The 17,753-nt window shown below is 38.6% G+C and overlaps 1 protein-coding gene across 1 annotated transcript in view; it reads right to left on the bottom strand.

Annotated features, from left to right (window-relative positions):
* Window positions 1-17,753, bottom strand: part of grid1a (glutamate receptor, ionotropic, delta 1a) — a 644,001-nt gene that overhangs the window by 228,243 nt on the left and 398,005 nt on the right. The gene's annotated exons all lie outside the window — the stretch shown is intronic.

The raw sequence follows: 17,753 nt of genomic DNA, 5'->3' as shown, positions 1-17,753 counted from the left end.
TGTCTGAAATGTCTTTGTATGCTGTAGTATTAACATTACCCTTCACTGGAACTAAGCGACCTAGCCAAAATAAAAAAACAGCCCCAGACCATTATACCCCCTAAAGCAAAGTCTACTATTGGCACTATGCATTCCAGCAGGTAGCAAGGTGGTCTTCTCCTGGCGTCCACCAAACCCCAATTTGTCCATCAGACTGCCAGATAGTGAAGCGTGATTCATCACTCCAGAGAACATGTTTTCACTGATCCAGAGTCCAGTGGTAGCGTGCTTTACCCCACTCCAGCTGATGCTTGGCTTTGCCCATAGTGATCTAAGTCTTGGGTGCAGTATGTAATTCAATGGACTGTTCTTGCTGACAGTCTGATCACCCTGCATGGACATTTTCAGTCACCAAAGGAACAGTTTCTCTTCTGAATAATTTCCCATCATGCTCACTGAATGTGAATCTCATCTCTATCTGCTTTATCTATAGCATTCGGCAGTACTTATAACGTGTGGTCTAATATTGCAGTCATGACCGAGTCTTGATCCAGGTTTGTGGTCAATCTCACAATGTTTTGTCAAAACAGTGTGAAATGATGTGCAAACGATTTGACGTTTTCTCTCGTTTACTGAGTGTGTCAGAGGTGCTACTTACTCAGCAGCGACTTATGTATAAACCCTGCTGTATTAGAAAGGCAGTGCACAAAATGGATACTAATAAAGTCCTCTGTAAATGCAGCGGCTGCAGCTTGCTGTACACAAATATTGAAAGTGATATGTTGATCATAAGTATTTTATTGTGAGTGTTCAGTGCACCATGGTTTATGTTTAAATAAACATTGTTCGACATTTTGTCGAGGCTGGATGCAGCCCTGGACACATCAAGTCAAGTCCAAGACTTTGTGGTAATCGAGTCAGAGTCAGGACCAAGACCTGGACACATCAAGTCCATGACAAGACCAAGACTTTGTAGTTACTGAGTCTGAGTCATGAGTGAAACCAGGAGTGGTGAGACCAAGACAACACCAAGACCAGTTTAGGAAATGCATATAAAAACTGATTTGTTAGTAGTTGAATGTGCATTCATTATTATTCATTTTATGTGATATATATTTATAAGTAATATTATATTTTCTAATGCATTGTGTAAAATATCAAATAACATGTACCTGTATTATAATTACTGTAGTAGTAGTAGTATAGCTTTAGTTCAATATTGCATTATAACCTTTGGAAGCAAATGATGGTGCATTTATCCTCTGTTCCTTCTTCTCTAAAACTTATTCAGAATCACCAAAATATAAACCAAACAACAAACATCAGTTTTTATTGCTAAAAGAAAACAGTAGTAATAATATTCTGAACTACCCTCAGGGGATGTTTGAATTTTGGAAGCAATAACCGTCAACAAACATACTACCCAGTTAAGCCATCACAGAAAGCATCAATTAGATCAGCAACTGGCAGCAAACAGCTTTTATTTAAACATGTAGAGACAAGACTGTTTATTGCGTTTGAAGGTTTGTTGATATTCAATAAAAAAGAGAAAAAAAAGTCCAGTTTCCAGCTACCTCAGATGGAGGTGTTGCACCTGGCTGGTCCGCCTTACCCCAAGACTGACACAAGATCAAGTCTAAATGATATTGAGACAAAGACAAGACCAAGACCGGTAATTTACAGTCTTGGGACTAAACTTAAGTCTTACAACACTAGCTGAAAACATTGCTGAATATTGCCTGTCAGCATTTTTTTGTAAATGTATTTTTTAAGTATGCTTTTTTGAGCCTTCCGCCCAATGACAGCTGGAATGGGCTCCAGCCTCCCATGTGACCCAGAAGAATAAGTGGTTTAGATGTTACATAGTTTGTTTATTCTGAGACAGAGTTCATTTTTCTTAGAGAAGGATTTATGATGATCTGTTACCAGTGTAGTGGTCACACATGGATACTGGAAAACCAGTGATTTTCCAGCTCAAATGCACCAGATTTCAGTCATCAGTTCAGTAGGTGTGGAGACTCCAGACCTTAGTGCCCCAGTCTGTGCTTAGGGGAGGTGAAAATAGCCAGCACGTCGATGTGTGTGAGCATCAAAATCTGATTTCTTTATTCGCCCACACTGTTATCAGGCTATGTACAGATGTCAGTTTTCCCACTGTGCTATTCTAAGGCTCTTCTCCAGTGTTATTAAATGAGCTGTCAATGCAACTGTGAATATTTAAGAATCATAGTAAGGTTATATGAAAAATACACTTTACCATAATTCTAATGGATTTAAATGCTAGAAAAACTGTTATCCCTGATCAGGACTGTGTGGGTGTTTCAGAGCGTGAGGTGATCGACAGTGGTGACAACACATATACGATAGCAAGGCTAAACTTACTATTAGGTCTTTGCCACAGAAGAATATGTTAATTAAAGCTGTCTAAGATATCAGTTTTTTAATAGGCAAAGCTGTTTTCAACCAAAAGTAAATCCTACCTTCAGCCCCCCCACCAAAAAAAAAAAAGATAAAAAGGAAAACAATCCTCCTAACAACCGTGCAAGACCTGGTAGACCACCAACACACACCCCACCCTACACCCCACCGCCCCATCAGATAATGAAGCAATAAGCCACGGCAGGCTGTGCATTACTGTGATTTTATCACGGGAAGGGTGTTCTGAGGGTCCTAAACCTCCCTTGCCTGTAATAAAACCACAGCAACTCACAGCCTCAAGTGGCTTATTGCTTTTAGAAAAAAGGGTCCAACATAAAATCTGAAAAAAATACACATTTTTCCACAAAATGATTTTTCATTAATAATAATCGACATAAACAAGTATTCTGCCAAGAAATGTAGTTCCTTTAGAGTACAGTATTGTTGGACCACTGAACGAGGAGAACGTTCGGTCACCCATCGCTGTATACTGCGGTCATTTCATGATTTTTTTTGTCTGTCATATAAGAATGACCATATGATAACACAGCACTGTTTAATGCAAAACCTTTCATTTTATAAGTACTTTTTGGTCACCACCGCAAGTCTCATTTAGCACCAAGCTAACGTGCCCCTCTTCTTACGCTGGGAATCTCAAACGGCTCCCTGCTACCTACATAGTGCGGAGTTTAAGTACCGGATCCTGCAGCCCAACAGTGAATACTACTGCGAAGAAATAGTCATTTGGGTTTCAGACACATCCAAACTCAATAAATTATATATTATGTGGACTGTAGAGGCTAGAATTTCCAAACTTTCATAGCTAGAACACCATTTAGGGAGTACGGAGCCATTTGGGATTCAGCCTGGGATTGACACAGCAGTGCTGCTGGAGTTTTCAAACACCTCAGTGTCACTGCTGGACTGAGAATAGTCCATTAACCAAAAATATCCAGTCAACAGTGTCCTGTGGGCAACGTCCTGTGACCAATGATGAAGGACTAGAGGATGATTAGCTCATACCGTAGAGCAAGAGATGAGCTATTGTCTCTGACTTTACATCTATAAGGTGGACTGACAAGGTAGGGGTGTCTAATAGAGTGGACAGTGAGTGGACACAGTGTTTAAAAACTCTGGTCTGATCCACTCAGACCAGCACAACATACACTAACACACCACCACCACGTCAGTGTTACTGCAGTGCTGAGAATGATCCACCACCCAAATAGTACCTGCTCTGTGATGGTCCATGGGGGTCCTGACCACTGAAGAACAGGGTAAAAGGGGGCTAACAAAGTAAAGGGGCAGAGGAGAAAAACGTATTATCAGCGTTAAGCAGATTGGCACTCTCAGTTTAAATTAGCAGCACTTTTCTTTATCCGACTTTATCCAGCTAACAATCAAAAATGGATCATGGAACTAAGTTGAGGCCCCTTTAAGCCGTTACCTGCATCGTGTTATGTGGACTAGGGACAATTTCCCCGAAAATAACATGCCGTGTTTGTAATTGTAGTCTCACTGTGTTCTGGAACTCCACTAAAGTGCGCTGGAGAGGCCAATGACAGGCACGCAAACGACGTCTATTAATCAACGGTCCATAATTCATCTGCGTAAACTCCGTCTGTCATGCAATTGAAAAGCAGCCATGACAGAAGGTTTACAATAACTCCTGAGAGACAGAGAAGAGGCTAAAAAAGGAATCAAATGTAACGCTCTTAAGACAAATTGCATAAGCCATGCTGTCAGGGCCGCTTCACGCTTGCAAATTGATGTTTTCATTTGCTGTCTTATGATTGTTGAAGAGGGAGAAACCATTCAAAAGCCTATCAATGCTAATCCATGGTGTGGAATGCTGAGTGGTTTAGAGGAACGCATGTCTGGTTTCAACACTTGGAAGGTGAAAGCTCTAATTTCACATGAGTAAAACAGAAGATCACATTTCCAGTATACAAAAACTGTGTGGGTGGTGGGCTACATTCAAAACACTGAACCCCTCAGAGCCACCATCAGAGAATTTCCATGTGCTGTAGTGAGAGAGCCTAATTTGCACATGCTCATGGCAAATAATCAGCCTCATATAAGCAAGATAGAAAAAGAGCGCCCAAAGTGGCTCTTTAGCATAGGGGTGCTCAATCCTGGCCCCGGAGTTCTACCACCCTGTAGAGTTTTGCTCCGACCCTAATCTAGCACACCTGATTCAGGTAATGAAGGCCTTCAGAAGCATCTGACCATTAGAGCCAGGTGTGTTGAACTCTGCAGGGCGGTAGATCTCCAGGACCAGGATTGAGCACCCGTGCTTTAGCATATCGCTGTTGTTGGAAGAAAACCTCTCCATTTTTGACGTTTTTTAGTTTTTAACATAATTTGAAAATACCTGTTGCCCTTTACATTTTCTGTACATTTCATGAAAAATGGAGCACAATAAATGGCCCAAAATGACTTGTAAAAAAGTCTGGTTCCATTGACTTACATTAAAAGTAAAGCAGGTTTTTTCCTTTTCCTGTAAAGTTACCATTTTGGAGATGAGGTTTTGTTTTCCGACAACAGTGATATAACAGAGCAATACTATCCAGAAGTCTGGCAATGACTTTCATTTAAACTCAGTATTTAAAGATCTGCTTGTAGCAGTTTCAGTGAGGTTCACTTGTTCAGGAGTTGGTGAGTGGAGTGCAGAGCTGTTTGTGTTGTCTGTATCAGGGAAGTAATTGCAGGGTTGGCTAATGGAAGGAATTGAAGATTTAATGAATTGTAAACATCAAATGTCAGAATTTTTATACTCCCAACATTATCTGGCGTACCCCTGAGTGTATTCGTACCGCAGTTTGGGAACCACTGCCCTACAATTAACCATGCTGTTTTGTTACTGTGCCTTTAAGACTGATGTATGTAAATGACCCTGTTCTGATTGGCTGCCCTGTATCACTTCAAAAGCAGCCTGGCCTGAAATGTACAGGACAATTTGTTGAAGATGCACTAAAGTGACTGCTTGAAGGAGGCATGATGTCATTAGAATTTTCTGTGTACAGTGCAGCCTGACATGATGTAAACATTTAATATTCATGACTCATAAAGTGGACAGTGTTCAAAAACCTGGAGAAATTTCTACTGCATGGAGAGAAGAACAAAGTGACCGTAAGAGTAGTGTGGGATGATTATCCTGCTCTAGAGCAGCAAGAGAGAACTAATGCTTATAACACGTATTTTACCAATTCCGACTAGGAAATTCGAAGAAAGTGGCCACTCAACTGGGAATTCCGACTCTGAAAGTCGGGATAGTGTTCTCAACTCAGAGCACAGCATGTGATTTCAAATAAACACGACTGCTCACCCCGTCAACACTAATGAAGAACCACTCTCCTGCTCTAGAACAGCAAGAGAGAACTAATACTGTGTTCCACATAACTTATAATTGACCACTTTTGACTAGGAAAATCAAAGAAAGTGGCCCCTCAATTGGGGATTCCTACTCCAAGAGTCAGGATATTGTTCTCAACTCAGAGCACAGCATATGACATCATATAAATATTGCAGCTCACCCCGTAAACGCTAATGTAGAACCACTTCTCTACTTTATTAAATGAGATTTACTTTAGATTAATCAACATACAACACAGTCACTGCTTAAATCTGTAACACTGATCATAAAGTTCAGTGTAATGTGAAGGTAAATACATCATGAATGTTAAAGTCATGTTACCTAACTTGTTGCTAACAACATTCACTTTCATAGAGACATTGGTGCTCCTTCCACTCTGAGCTCAGCAGGGCAATTCCCAGTTGACTTTCCACCTTCGAGCCAAGTCAAATGCAGCATTATTTCACATCAGCCTATGCTGTACATGTTTGATCATATGGAGCGCTGGGCTCTAATGGGATAGCATGGACCTAACAGAATATAAAATTAAGCATGAGACACTCCAGACCACAATTACCAGATACCGTCGTAAAAACATGACGATCCACCAGTTATATGTCATTACATGGTAATACTTAATGCAGAAACCTTGTAATTTGAGCCGCTTTTTGAGCCGTCTTTCATTGTCCGATTAGCCACTAGCATAATGCTAATTTCCACTAGCATCCCTATGGGAATTTGCAATGTTGTAGCACAAGCGAGCAGTTTTTGTATAATCACAATTGATGCCAATTTCAGCTTAAACATAGACATGTGAGGCCTGTAATGGCCATATAAGTGACATACTCTTTATTGTATAGGCAGTTCAACAGTTCCAAATTTGAAGTCTGGTTCTCAAAACCAGCATGTTAGCCTATTAGCTACCTGCTGACCTCGTCTATAAGGAAACATAGTCCTTTTATAGAGAATTTAAATTGTACACTGGATAATGGAGACAGAAATCAACAGCAACAGCTGTTTAACCCACAGTTCTTTATCTGGTTATATTTTATAAAGAAAGGATTTTAGCAATAATAAGCTTTTTTATCCAGTGATTTGGTGCAATACTGGAGAAATATTTTGAGTGGCATCAACCAAGACTCAGCACACTAAGATGACTAAGACTGAAAGACCCTTAAGCAGTTGTTCAAATCAATACCTCATCGTGTAACAAATGTCATTAGACCTAAACAGATGAAATCTGGCAATTGAGTTCATCTTTAAGACTGAAATCTGCAGGGATGTAAACTTCAAACTGGCACTAACAACACTCCTTATGAGTGGGCAGAGCTGAGCTGCTGTAGGCTGAATGGGTGGACACGTAAAACATGCTTATTGTTGTGAAATTACAACCATAATTGATTTCAAAAAGTTTGTTGTCACTAAGACTGGGCAGTAAAAGTATACGTTTTGAAACTGCTTTTAGAAAAATAGGCCGTTGTCTGTGATTGTCAGATCATTATTTAAAGAAATCATTGTTTAGTCATTTTGTTGACTTAATAGAGTAATGTGCTGCTACTTCTGTGGCTCAGTAGATCCATTAAATGGAATTTGCAGACAGATTAAGCCTAGCCAGGTGCAACAAATTCACTTTTAACTGGAGTTCTCCATTCAGAACCTATTTAATCTAGTATGCATGAGGGGATCATATGAAAGCCCGACCGAAAAGGAAGGTTTAAGTGGCTTAAAATGTTTGGAACCTACTTCTACTGTTATACTGTTAAGTCTGGTTATATAAAGCATTATTTACATTTATGTCATGCAGTTTTATTATGTTACAGATGCAGGTGAATGTAGCATTAGGAGTCTTGCCCAAGGAGGCCATGCATTACAGTAATGTTACATCTTCTCAATGTGCCCAACGAAACTTATTCTTGATTAAATGGCTCTAACTTGTGGCCTTGAGTGGCTTTTTGCTAATAAATAATACAGTATCTTTCTGCAGCCTCCCTAGTGGCTATTTTATTGGCTGAATGGAAATTGGATATTTTCAATTATATAATCAAATAAAATATGTTTCCCTATAACTCTATTATCAGATTAATTACATGGTAAAAAGATTGTTGGTTGTTACTGTTGTTATTATTATGGTAAAATACTGAACAAGTTAAACTATTGAATTACAGTAAAATGTAATATTTTGAGAAACTAGAGGTTTGTAATTTTACAGAGTTTTGCCATCATTGAGAAAAAATACTTTTATCGTTCATGAACAGGTTTTGTTTTGCACCCCTTCAGCTAAACGTTTGAATTTGTGAAAAAATGTAAATTATCAATTATAATTATTAAAAGTAGTTTTTCCACAAAGGAGTTTAGTTCCAGTAAGTTTAGTTCCAGTTCAGTAAGCTACAGTTGCAAAGCAAAAATTATTCTGTATTGTTTATTAACTTGACGCATTAATACATAATTCAATTACAGTTCAATGTATAGCATTTTGTTCCGGAAAAGAACATTTTAATATTAATAAATGTAATAATATTTTAACATAATTCAACAATTCCAAACTCAATAACGAACTCATTTGTTACCATAACAGTATTGACTATCTACACATCAGGGAATGCTGGAACTCCTTCATTGTATTTTTAGCACATCTACCTTCTCTGCGGGCCTTAATTGTCTTTAATCAATCAAAGCTGAGTGGTTCCATCCAGAAAAGGCCTTTGGGCTTTATCTCATTTCCTCTGGAGGTAAATCTCTCAGCGAGCAGCTTCTTTCTGTGAGAGATTTGGCAACATGGGGTCTCAGCTAGAGTGTAATGATGTGTAATTGCAGGGGATGTGTCCGTATTTTCACGTAGAAAATTAGCAAGACATGTAATTAGACCAGGGTGCCCAGACTTTTGCATATGATTGTACATAGAAATGCATTTTCTTAGTTCTAGTGTGGAAAAATGAGTTCTTTCTGGGTTTCTTAGAGCTCATTATGGAGATGAATGGTAATAAAGACGTTGTTCATCTGTTGGAAAAGTAAGACTCCAAAACAAGAGCCTTCAAAGACAGATACAGCACTAAAAGACAGGCTTTAGAATCCAGTCGATTCTGAGGAGAACAGCTTCATTTCTTTTTGTTCTGTAGATGTCATATTATGCGGTGAAAACTGTATGAAAAGGAAAGGCTAAAAATGTATAAAGCATGCAAGACTATAAAGCAAAGCCTATATCAAAAGAAATGGCCTGTGGTGGCCTAAGAATGTTCCAGTTGACTAGAACATGCTGTGATGTTCAGTCTGAATGTCAAGTTGGATAATAATTTATTTTAATTCTACCAATTTAGGGACTTTATAATACATGCATAAGCATTGAATAACATTTAGAAAGCAATTCTTGTATATTTATGAATACCTTATGCCAGTAGTTGTAAGTGGGCTTAAATTATGTAATGAAGTAATGAAATTGTGTTGACACAAAAACCCTTAAGCTGAAGTGGGATGTGTTTGTTTCATTTACAAGACTGCTATGAAGTATCATTTAAAAGGATATATATATGTAATCAATATAATACAAGATTATCATCAAAGTAACTCACAGTACATTTACTATTAATACTTAAATTCATTTAAAGTTAGCAGTTTTGTGCTTTTGTACTTAAGTAGAAATATAGATAGTTTTACTCATATTTTTGTTTACCAAGAGTATTTTTACTTTTCTACTTTTACTCAATTATTTATTTATTTTTTTTTTTTTTAATTTTTACCCAATTTTCTCCCCAATTTAGTCATCTCCAATTCCACCCGCTAGTTAGGACTCCCCCAATCACACGATGCTATCAACGCTAGGAGGGTGAAGGCTAACACAGGCTTCCTCTGAGACCTATGAAGCCAACCACCACTTCTCTGCAAGCTGCCGCTCACGCTCACTCGGAGGAAAGCGCCAACCGCCAACTTATGTCATCTTGGAACTAGTGACTTAAGCTGTTTGTAAATATTTAAGTACTGCTTTAAATATTCAAGTATTGCTTTTTAAGTATACTTGTGCATGTGTTATGAAGTCCTTATGCAAGCAGCCTTTAAATAACATGTTTCAAAAAGTTGTTTTGGACATGGATTTGAAAGTAGGTTCTTTTAAAATACAGACTTGATAAAAGCTGTGTAGCATTAAATAAAAACATTATCTTTAAAATAAAAAAAAACTTGATATGAAGACATGTTTCATATAAACAGGATGAGCTTTGAATAAAGCAGTCCATTTTAAAAGAAACTTGGAATAGCACAAAAAAACATGGAGTATAATTTGCAATTGCAAATAGTCTTTAAGAGATGATGGACTGGTTCATATACTTCTTTCTGTTCCCCATACAGCTGAGAGTAGCTGGTTACCTAAATGAGACAAGAACAGTATAAAACTAGGCATGTTGTGAAAATGTTCAAAAAGCATCTAAACAGGTGATGTGAGGCTTGGGTGTGAAAGGATCATCCAAGAATAGGCTAGTCTTTTGTGATGCAAAGATGGGTTAATGTTTGCCACTTTCCCAAAAAAATGTATTCGCACATAAGCCAGTTCGAGAACAAGGTTTCTCAATCAGTGTTTGCAAAGATTTGAAGTATTTCATCCTCCATCATACATAATATCATTAGAAGATTCAAGAAATGTTAAGAAATCTCTGTGGGAAAGGACGAAAACCACAATAGAATTCCTATTACATTCGATCTCTCAGAAGACACTGCATTAAAAATCAGCAGGCTTCTGTGATCGATATCACCTCATGTGCTGGGAGTATTTTGACAAACTGTTAGTAAACAACCTTCGTCACTGTATCCACAAATGCTAAGTTAAGACTGCTGTGCATAATGGAAGTCATATTTAACAACGTCCAGTAATGCCGCCAAATTTCTCAAGCTTAACTGACATGATGCACAGTGGACATGTGTACTGTGGTCTGACAAGTCAACCTTTCAGACTGTTTATCATCTTCTCCAGGCCAAAGAAGAAACCATCCAGGCCATCCAGATTGTTACCAGCATAAATTTCAAAAGTCAGCATCTGTCATGGTGTGGCAGTCTATTAGTGCCCATGGTGTGGGTAACTTGCACAACTGTAAAGGCAAACCTGTCTTATGATGCATTATGATGTGTAAAGTATGATAATGAAGTTCCCATATGGTTGCACAAATGAGGACTTGTATAACTGAAGAATGGCACAAAACTCTTGAACTGTAAAAAGGAAAGGTGATGTAACACAGCGGGAAACATGGTCCTGTCCATGCACAGTTCTAAAGGGGTGGCTGAGGTGGCCAAGGCCTTCCCTCAAAACTGATTGGCCATCCCAGATTCCACAACCAAAATTGCTGCTGGTCATTGGCTTCCACCTCACTGTGGGGCGGGTGTTTGCACCTTTAAGAGGAGAGTTGTTTGCTGCCGACAGAACAACTATCCACCCCCGCTCGTACCATCATACCCCCACAACTGACATCACCCCCTGTTCGCACTTACAAACACGCCCCCCCCACCAGCACTTGCATGTTGAAACCACCCCAACCCCTCCCTTCCATGTTCATACTGCTGCCCTACTGAAACTCCTTGCCACCCCTTTGCCACTCTGCCAAAACTCCTTGCCACCACTTTGCCACCCTACCTAAACTCCTTGCCACCACTTTGCCACCCTACCTAAACTCTTTGCCACCTCTTTGCCACCCTACCTAAACTCCTTGCCACCACTTTGCGACTCTGCCAAAACTCCTTGCCACCACTTTGCCACCCTACCTAAACTCTTTGCCACCACTTTTCCACCCTACCTAAACTCCTTGCCACCCACTTTGCCACCCTACCTAAATTCCTTGCCACCCCTATGCCACCCTACTGAAACTCCTTGCCACCACTTTGCCACCCTACTGAAACTCCTTGCCACCACTTTGCCACCCTACTGAAACTCCTTGCCACCACTTTGCCACCCGACCGAAACTCCTTGCCACCACTTTGCCACCCTTGCCACCACTTTGCCACTCTGCTGAAACTCCTTGCCACCCCTGGTAAAATTCTCTAGAACCACTGTTGGTCCTGTCCCAACTTTTTTGGAATGCACTGCAGGCATTAACTTTTGCATGAACACATTTTCAATTTAGGCCAGACAGGATTTATCAATCACTCCTTTCAGTGTTTAAAGCATTTCACATACTGCCCCAACTTTTTGAGTTTTTTTTGTCAGGACAATTTGAATGTAATTCTAGCTCTGACCACTAGAGATTAGTGTAGAATGTAAGTAGTGAGCTCAATTTTAGAAGATAAAAGATGAAGAACACAAAGTCAAGCAGCAAGCAGACTAATAAACGTACTCAATGCTCAATGTAAGTAAATGCAGTACATTATTACACTGTCCTCATCTATTCTGATAAGAGTTGTGGGTTTGGAGCGTATGTTTATATTGGTGACATGAATGTTTTAGGGCCCGTATTGAGTAGGTTATACTAAATGTGGGTATTTGCCTTTGTGGTTCAGAAGGTCTGTTCATTTATGGCTTTGAAGGTTACATCTGGTACCCCTGAGCATTTGTAGACTACTTGTGGAACTTACAGAGGAACGTTTGGGGACACAGTTTGTTAGTATGTCATCAGCCTTTGCAATCCAACCTACCACCAACACTGCGGTCCACAGCCTAGTCTTTGTACCACCTACCCTCATCTTATGGTCTGAACAAAGCCCTAAAAGACAGACCAGTGAAGCCTATCTTGTATAATCAAGACTCTTTTGAGCTAAAGACCATGTTCATGAACTGTTTTCTGTGTATATAGAGACTGTGTGTATGATCACTCATAGTGCGGGTTTGGAGATGTGTTTTTTTGTACAAACCAATAATAGATGCTTATTCGTATGTATATAAATGCCTACATTATCCATGTTTGAGTGTGGTTACATCTAGCTTTGGGCCCTAAATCCCTATTTTGTTTGTGATTGTGTAAGAAGTTCTACCAGCACCATTACTCAATATGGATAGTTATTAAATATAACATTCTATACAGCATGTATGAATAAATGCTTGGTGTGGATCAGCACTGTCATGGCTGTTATGACATTAATGATTAATGGCCCAAGAGTTGGCTAATCTCTATTCTAAAAATGTAGCAAACAAACATTGCTCACAGTTTGAATTCAGAGGCTCAGCATGCATTGAAAGTGCAAGTCATCTCTTACATTTTTGGCAGAGATTATGTTTTCATATGTGTGTTTTTTTTCCGAGAAAACAGCAGAAACAGCTTCAGATGCCAGAAAATAAGTTCATAAATGATGTTCTGACCAGACAGGCCATCTCTTTCGATATAAAGTTAGATTCTCTCCTAGTGAAGCTTGGTTAGCAGCCCAAAGAATTCCTGTAGGTTTATGACTCTGATGTATCTGTTAACTCTACCCTATATGATGCTATGGTGCTTTGATACATACAGTACACTGTTAGTAATAAAGGTTCTGTTCAGGCACATTTTTCGTTCATCAAGGTACAAACAGTGTAAATGTTCCCTCAAAGCTCCAACAGTGGTTTTAAGGTCTGATTGTGAACCTTAAATAAGTTTCTCCAGGTGAAAAGTTCGTATTTGTACCTTTTCATAACCGAATGTTTTAAACAGAACAGTAAAATAAAGTCCTGGAGACGAGACGGGGTGTGTGGAGTCAGTACAGCTTAGAACATATCATTTCAGTGGATTATGGTTCAGTTATGTTCCCTGACTAAAGGTACTGAGATGGAGCCTTGAGGGAACCACCCCAGTAACAAGAGGGGCACGCCCCAGTGATGGTTTCATACCTTTATTTCTCAGAGTGTATTAGTTTAAGCTAATTAACCAGTTGTACGATTTTGGCTAGCTAATGTCAGTGGATGCACGACTTTGGGTTCTCTGTAGTCGACTCTGACTCTCGACTCCTCAGCTCCACTTAATTTGAACCAAAACAGCACCAAAGCCACTGATACATGGATGTGGGAAAATTGAAAGCATCCTAAATGTAGTTTACCCACTTTTCAGGCCGTCACAGATCATAGCAATATTATAACAGTGAGCTAAAGAGTTATGAGTCTAAAGCTTTGACTGAGTGACACACTAACGTTACTGTGCATTCATGCACACTTATTCGGCTTCTGCTGGATTTGCCTCAGATGGAAGCTGACCTAAATCATTAAACACATGCTTATGTAAAGTAAAATATTATTAATTAGAAAGACACAAATACAGCCAGGTTTATAAAGGAGCCTAAGGAGCAGCCATGCAGAAGGAACACAGCAGTGGAGAGTAACTGGGGTGGCCTACAAGATGAAATTTCAGTACTGTGTACTGAGAAAATCACTCCTGTAGACACAGTTTTATGAAAATTGACCAGAACAAAACAGTAAGTGTGCTTATATGCACTCAATAACCCGATCATAATTAGATTTCTGCAGTTGATTATCGAAATGATCTTGTAAACAGCATACACCGATTTACAGAGCACAGTTTAGAAATCTGATTCAGAAATCGGATAAAGAGAAATAATTTTTTGCCCAGTAATCAGATTTCTCAGTGCATGTAAACTCCTACTCTGATTTCTTTCGCATTCCTCAGCCTGCGCATGTGCGAAAAAAGCAGGTGGAAATAAGCGAGCAGCGTCGCCGCGAGACGTAGCAGAACACTTTCAGTTAAGTACATGTGTGACGAAATGAAGGAATTAAGTGTTCTTTGTCTTCTAAGTGATGTATGTTCATATTTTCAGTTAAAGTGGTGCGATATTTTGAAAGAAAAAGCCACAGCATGAAATTTGAGTTATTTACGTGACATTTACGCCACGTCTGTTTCTTTGAGTTTATTGTATGGTTGCAAAGCCGAAACCCGATTATTGTCTGATTATTGCATGTACACCTGGAGTTTCACATTATCTGATTACTCAAGTGCATGTAAACGTGTTGATTACTGACAAAATCTGATTTTCTTCTGTTATCGGATCATTAAACGTGCGTGTAAATGCACTCAATGTTATTTTCTGGTTAACCATGATTTCACTCAAGAACAGCTTTTGTTTCGTTGTTGTTTTCAAGTTTTCTACATCAATCTAAGAAAAAAACAACCTTTGTTCCATTTGTAATCTGTTCATAGGCGCTCGAATATGAATAATATTTTATGAAGAGCTCAGATTTCCACAGCCTAGACTGCATATGTAGACGCTTCAGGTGAAATGCGACATCTAGATATTTTGCGGCCAGAGTTTGAACTCACAGCGGCTGGTGAGCAGCACTGGCATGAAAAAGATAGCAGTGTAGTGATCTGACACGCCTGCCAAGCCTGAAAATGAAACAAAGAAGACACAAGCATTCCACAGGCCATCAGAGCAGCCAGGCTACACTGATGAATCATAGGCTTTGGGAATACTGCGTTATGTGTGAAATAATGTGAAGTTGATATAGTTCAAGAGTCGACTGGAAGCTTTTCGACTCTCTAAGTTTTTAGTCAAGACTCTACTCTGACTCCCAGATGCACCAGAGATGAAGAACCGACTCTTTTGGTCGAGTCTCCATCACTAGCCTTGTACGTAACACTACGACACGATGAGCTGCCAAATGTTCAGCGGTTTTCAGAAGTAGCTAAACACTTCTAATTAACTGAAACTGATACAGGCTTAGAAACTTCTACTAACTGATGTTATAATGTGACATGAGCTTTAGTGATGTTTGTCAGGGTAACATTACCCTTCTCATTCTGACAAGTCACTTTCAGGGCGAACTGCAGGCAGTTTGTTTTGTCAGAACACCAATAGGGAAGGAAAGCCAATGTTTACTGACAGTTCTGCTGCTTCAGAGTCGACAGCAGAATGTTTTCTGTTCCAGTAATCGAAGGTAATAAACATGCAGGAAAGCTAAGTCAGACTTGCATATCGCTGCTGTCGGAACAAAACCTTGTATCTTAATTTTTGACATTTTTCAGTTTTTGACATAATTTGAAAATACCTGTTGCCCTTTAAATTGTATATTTCCTAATGAATGGACTGAAAGAAATGACCTAAAATTACTTGAACAAAGTCTGGTTCCATTGACTTCCATTAAAAGTAAAGTATGTTTTTTCCTTCTCCTGTAAAGTTACCATTTTGGAGATACAAGGTTTTGTATATACTTTATCCTTCATTTTAAGAAAATATTCCCAGACCTTACTTCTGTTTCATCTTTTAGACATAACTGTTCTTATACTATCTGCTCAGATTGGCCTTCTTTGGCTACTGTATCAGCTACAAGTACCTTCTCATATATTCAAAACTTAAAGGAGAAGACACTCTTAACTTAATTAGTTTAAGTCAATTTAACAGGCAATTTTAGACCATTTCTGTTTGTCCATTCATCATTGAACACAATGCAAATAGAAAATGTTACAAGCTAATTACTAACTTCAATAGTTACAATAAAACAGGTGTATCACTTCTTAGACTTGATCCTATGAAACCAAGCGTCTCAATCTATTCTGAAATTTTCAGCGATGGAATGTTGAACTTGTTTATCGGGCCGTATCAGGAAAAACTGAATTGTCTTTGCTTTTTTGAAAATAAGATGTAACCATTTTTCCAAAAGTGCCATTGACTCCCAACTCCATGTGCTTTATACATGGAAACTACGCTGCAAAAACAGCCTATTACAAATTTACATGTATCTGCCAATTTGGCCTTCATCAGTTTAACCCCAGCCATTCAAGCAAAAGTTACTGCTACTTTGTACCATTCATTTATCTGTTCATTGTACTCTGGACTGGATCTTGTCAGCTACTATAAGAGAATGATCTAACAATTCTAAATATTCCTAAAGTGTTATCCATTCACCATCTACCATTTGGGGAACAAAAAACAATGACAACAACAGCAACAACAAAAACATATGGGTCATTCTACAGAAATGTCCACTTTTCTATCTGTCCATAGGTGTGATTGGTGTTACTGGTCCTCATTGGTGTTACACATAATAAAGGAAACACCAGAGACATTTTTAATGAACAATGCATTTTACAAAATAACTACTACAGAGCATCAAACCACATGTTGTCAATCATGGAATATCCACTAAAATATGGAATTAAATTTTTAACACAATTATCTAAGAATAAAGTGGGTCACACCAGTGACTTCAGCTAAAAGCTTCATATGAAATCTTGAGCTAAATGAGAAAATCTCTGATAACTGAAAGACACAGTGGACTCACCATGAGGTTTTCTTCATAGATCCTCAGAAAACAGGTAAAAGGAAGTCAAGTGATGTCATCAGTGTGACTTTTATTTCAAAATAAGAGATTTTTTGTTTTGCAGTAACACCAGTGACACGACTCTTTCAATTATATATTTTATCATATTTATTTAGCATTTGTTTTCTTTATGTCATTTAATATATATATATATTCTCCATGGTCATGTATAGATTATTGTAGTTAAAATTGCAGAAAAATGTTTTTTTTTTTCTTCAAAATATGGCCTCAGCCTTTACACATGACTGTGGGGATGAGCTTGGAATTCTGTATGGATTTAAAAACCAATATTGCTAAATTGAGGCTCAAGAAGGTGTAATTGTTAAAATAACTTATTGTTTTATTTTAAAATATAATTAAATTGTAACCCTAACATGTTTTTTGAGGTGTAATATATCTGTAAACACTAGGGACACAAAAATGTTTCTGTAGAACGACCCATTTATAGAAATTACACTTAAACAAAAAACACTTTGTGTATGTTCATGTTGGCCAGAGTGAACCAGAAACGTGTAGGTTCAGAGATTTCTGTGTGCTACTGTGTTTCTTATCACTGTATAAAAGATGCATGAGGGCTCCTTTATTGTTGGATGGATGGGTGTGTGAGATTCAGAGCACAGTCCAGGTTGGGAAGTGGTTTTTGTTTACTGGGTTTACCACGTCTTAGGTGTAATTTCTATCTATGTTTTATTGTTGTTGTTGTTGTTGTTGTTTTGTCAAATGATAGTTGGCGACTGGAAAAATATCTAGGAATATTTGAAATTGTTAGATCATTCTCGTATGGTAGCTGACAAG

This window comes from Colossoma macropomum, unplaced genomic scaffold, assembly GCF_904425465.1.
Source record: "Colossoma macropomum unplaced genomic scaffold, Colossoma_macropomum, whole genome shotgun sequence".
Lineage (NCBI taxonomy): Eukaryota > Metazoa > Chordata > Actinopteri > Characiformes > Serrasalmidae > Colossoma > Colossoma macropomum.
The sequence above is the reverse complement of the archived record's forward strand: the minus strand, read 5'-3'. Positions and strand labels throughout refer to the sequence as shown.